The 4,921-nt window shown below is 36.7% G+C and overlaps 1 long non-coding RNA gene across 1 annotated transcript; it reads right to left on the bottom strand.

The window, feature by feature from the left end:
- Positions 1-1,359: 1,359 nt before the first annotated feature.
- Positions 1,360-4,687, bottom strand: LOC120598440 (uncharacterized). The gene is made up of 2 exons (XR_005651593.1): positions 3,145-4,687; positions 1,360-2,848 (listed from the first exon to the last, which is right to left on the bottom strand). It is a non-coding gene; the product is annotated as an uncharacterized LOC120598440 (long non-coding RNA).
- Between the last annotated feature and the right edge of the window lie 234 nt (positions 4,688-4,921).

Here is a 4,921-nt window from a genome sequence, read left to right as displayed (position 1 = left end):
CACAGTGCTCTTCTAAAGGGATTTAGTTTGATATTACATCTTTACAGGTATATCTCCACATGAATTTTTATGGAAAAGTGCTTTTTGTTTTTTTTAGGATTAGCTAAAGTTGCAGCCATTTCATTGCTTTATTCTAAGATATAGTCTATAATTTGTCTTCCAGTTGATCAATTTTAAATTTCACTTTTAAATTCATTATTATATTTTTGTTATTGCTCTTGATTAATTTCTTAATATAAATGAGACTACAAATTACCTCTGTTCACTAATTCAGCTATAACTAAGTTTCTAATATGCACATTTATTTTTATTACTTTCTAAATGTCATGCAATTTTGAAATTGATTTCCTTCTTAATATACTGTTTAATAGAGATAATTTTCCAAAGTTCCATATCAAGGTTTTTTGTCTACTCATTTTATCATTACTTTCTACATTTATCGAACTATGTTGAGAGAATATTATTTGTGGTGATTCTAATTAGTTGAATTTATTGGTGTTTAGAATAAAACTACATTTTCACTGTCTTATGATAATTCCAAAGGAACTTGAAAGGCTTGTCCTTTAATTTCAGCATACACATACGCAACTATGTGGTCCACTTTAATACAAATATCATTTATATCCTCTATAGCCATATTTATTAAATATGCCACAGGATTTATTCTTTCATCAGATGAGGTACAGCAGGTCCTCAAATAAATTCCTTTCATTAAATGTCATTTAGTTACAACGTTGATGAGAAAAAAAAATCAATTCCCTACAAGGACCACTGTCTGTGTGGAGTTGGCATGTTCTCCCCACGTCTGTGTGGATTTCCTCTGGGTCCTCGAGTTTCCTCTCACATCCCAAATGTGCATGTTAGGTGAACTGGTGTGTCTACGTTAACCCCATGTCTGAGTGCGCGTGGTGTGTGAATGCACCCTGAGATGGAATGGTATCCTGCCCAGGGTGGGTTTCTGCCTTGAGCTGAGCTGCGGGGATATGGCCACCTGAAAAACGGAACTGGAATAAGCGGGTTAGATAATAATGATTAATCTTTCTTAAATGTATGTCTAGCTCAGATTTACATCAATGGTAATATTAGAAGTCTTTTGGATCTTTATTTTGAAGTTTGGTGATGTTTCTGCCCTAACAACTCAGTTCTTCTTTATATCAGTCAAGACTGTAATAAAGGTGGTTTTATTACAGTTCATTTCACTTAAGTCAATTTCCAGGAACCTACTGACAACATTAAGTGAAGAATTATGATCTCATAATTCAAGCGAATCTTAAAGTCTTAGAAATTCATATTTTGTTTTATGATCATTGATATCATATTGCTTAGTGCAGCTATTCAAATACTCTTGCGCTATCAGGATTTCTTTAAAGATAATGAATTTATTGCCTAAATATAAACCTGAATGATAACAGAATATTAGACCCTAAATTATTTATTTTTATTGACTTAACAACTTTACCATTCTTTTATTTTATAACCTTTCTAACATACTATTGAGGGATATCTTTTTTAGCCAATCAGTATGATTAGACAAAGGCCAAAAGGCACATGAAAAAACTGCTTGGCATCGTTAGTGATCAGGAAAATAGTTAAGGACTAAATTATGTCTCAGTCAAATTCATATTTTGAAGCCCTAACTCCCAATGTGACTGCATTTACAGATAAGACCTTTAGAGAGGTAACGGAGGTTAACGTGATAAAGGAGAGGCCCTATTTCTGTAGAACTGATATCCTTATAAAAACGGGAAGAAACATCAGACACCTTTCTCTCTCCATGAATGCAAAGAGGAAAGGCCCGGTGAGGACACCGTGAGAAGGTGCTCATCTGCAAGGCAGGAAGAGAGGCCTCACCACAAATCAACCCTGCTGGCACCCTCTTCTTGGACTTTCAGCCTCCAGAACTCTGAGAAATAAATTTGATTTTTAAGCCACCCAGGCTATGGTATTTTGTTTTGCCGGTCCAGCTGACTAATACAGAAATGCAAATCAAAACCTCAATGACATAGCACCTCACATCCACTCAGATGACTACAATCAAAAAGTGAGATAATTAAGTACTGGTGAAGATGTAGAAAATTTAGAACCCTCATATGCCATCATTAGGATTATGAAATGATACAGCGCCTTTGGAAAACAGTTTGGCAGTTCTACAGAGTTATCACATAGCCAGAAATTCCGCTCCTACCTATATGGTCAAGAGAAATAAAAGCACATGTCCATGCAAAAACTTGTAAATGGATTTTACATCAGCATTACTCAATAACAGCCAAAAGGTTCACGGACTGATGAATGGACAAACAAATGTGGTATATCCAGACAAAGGAATATTATTTCGCCAAGAAAGGATGAAGTACTAATACATGCTACAATATGAACCTTGTAATGCAAAGTGAAAGAAACCAATCACAAAAGAACACATAATGTGTGATTCCATTGACATGTCCAGAATACCCAAATCTATACAGACAGAAAGTAGATTAGTGGTTGCCAGAGCTAAAGCGGCAGGAAATAAGGAGATAATAGCTAAAGGGCATGGGGTTTCTCCCTCTGAGGTGAAGAAAACTGACTGTGGTGTTTCCATATATCTATGAATATACTAAAAGCCACAAAACTGTATGCTTTAAATGGGTAAATTGTATGATACGTGAATTACATCTCAATAAAGCTGTTTAAAAGGAAAAACGACTTTCGAAAGTGGTTCCCTCTAAAGTCTAACTACCCCAGGAGTTTCCTTCTGTCCGTGCTCACTCACCTGGGAACCTCTGGTTTGGGAATTCTTCCTCTAAGGACCAGGGCTCTTCACCTTGCTCCAACTTGAAGATCACCTGGGGTTTGGTAATGCAATACCCTGTGAACGTAACAATCCACAACAAAGACTTTATATATAGACCAGATCCACGTGCTTTTTAGATTCTGAAGGTGGAGAAAGATATAGCAGCAAGAGCAAAATGAAAGTACCCATTTGCAGTTTTCAATGGGAAAGCAATGACACAAACATCGTTTCTGTTTCTCTAAAGGTTTCAATTACCCAGGCCTCTTAAAAGCCTGAACAACATTAATCTCTACAAAGGGTCCATGTGTTTTGATGATTACAACAAAAAGGATTTGAATTCCAAGGGGAGTCACATAGTAAGGCCTGCTCACCCATGGAGACAAAGTGGCTGCAGTTCTCCAGCATCACGTCTCTGTACAAGGTCCTATGAGCAGGGCCCATGTACTGCCACTCATCTGGGGTGAACTCCACAGTCACGTCTTCGAACGACACTGATCCCTGCAATAATACATTTTGTTCAAAGTTCAGAATTAAGTGACAAAGAAAATACCTTTGAGAACTACTATTTTCCTGTGTACTCTTAAGGCTCTAAAACAAATAGCTATAAAGAATGTCTACTCGTGCCCTAATTTGTCTTTAACTTTGGAGTTACTCAATTAGTTAAAAGGGTTTGTAATGTACTGTAATTCATTCATATATTTTTATGAAAAATTTCAGTGTAAAGAGTTCCTACAACTCTTCTACGTCCCGAGGGATTACCCTGGGTAGTCTAGAGAATTCTAGAGAATCCTAAGATGTTCAATCCCTCCAAGGACATCAATACCATAAATAATGGGAGCCAAGGAAACAGTACATGTAAGTTGTGGAGATCCCGTACATGATTGAACTTATGTATCAATAAACGTATAAAGATATATAAATCTAGAGCTCATGGAGAACAAAGGATGACTTACCTAGGAGATGGAATCAAACAGACTAGTATGAGAACACTGCCTACACTGAAGTAACAGCGACAGATATAAATAGAAAGATCTAATCAGCAGAAGCAGTAACCAATTAGCTACCCAATCTAGCAGTATGAGCAGCTTCTTGAATGCTGGTGCCAAATACCGATATTTAAGACATACAAAAAAAAATATCTTAGAAGTTTTCATGAGACAGACCTGTTCATGCTGCTACTGACTAGTCTGTAGAACAAAAAGCTGGAACTGTCCCTTAAACTACGCATGGTTTTAGAACACAGACGGGTGCTCTAGGACAAAGACAAGCATTAAGGAGACACTAGCAATTTAGGTGGTCATGGAAATTAACAGAAGCAGTCAGACAACAACTTGAGCACATAGGGATTGGACAAAAAAAAAGTACCAGAAACAGCATCTGAGGCACCGTGAATATTAAGGAGGCTGGCAGAAAAAGTAGAGGCCACAAAGCCAGAGAAGAACTTTTCTGAAGGTAATAATGGAATCATGAGGGAGTAGAGTATTGAAAACTGAAAAAAGAGAAAGTTTCCACAACAAAGACTTTAAAGGGGGTGGGAGGAGGGAGCCGGGGGAGTTGCCGTTCAATGAGTATAAAGTTTCACTTGTGCAAAATACTAAGTTCTAGAGATCAGCTGCACAACGTGATGCCACTAGTGAATGATACAGCACTGTACATGTAAAAATTTGTCAGGAGGGTAGATCCCATGTTAAGTGTTCTTATCGCAAGTAAACAGTAGAAAGAAAGGGAAGTAGATTAAGAGACAAGAGGACAGAAACACGTTTTTTTCCAGTATTATGTATCCGGTTATATCCTCACTCATGTCTTCGGTATGACTGAGTGAATACCTTCTTTGTGTGAAGTTCAGAGCCAGTAGCTGGGAACTTAAACAAATGAATAAAAGATGAGGAACTCCCCTCATTAAGTTTATCTTAATATAAAAAATAAAATAAAATTTAACTATATTTTCCAAAACTAAAACATCAGTGAGAAAACTGTTGTTTTTTATTCGTTTCTGCCAATCTCTCTAATATGTGACTTAATAAACAGCTGGATAAAAAAAAATTAAGCTAACAATGACAGAAGTGCAAATGGTGAAGTAGGAACCCCAGAAAATTCTCTCTTCCACAAAAACAATGAAAAAACTGGCGAAAATTATAGAAGTTAACA

This window comes from Pteropus medius, unplaced genomic scaffold, assembly GCF_902729225.1.
Source record: "Pteropus medius unplaced genomic scaffold, Ma_sr-lr_union100, whole genome shotgun sequence".
Taxonomy (NCBI): Eukaryota; Metazoa; Chordata; class Mammalia; order Chiroptera; family Pteropodidae; genus Pteropus; species Pteropus medius.
Note: the sequence above shows the minus strand (reverse complement) of the source record. Positions and strands in the feature narration are given on the sequence as shown.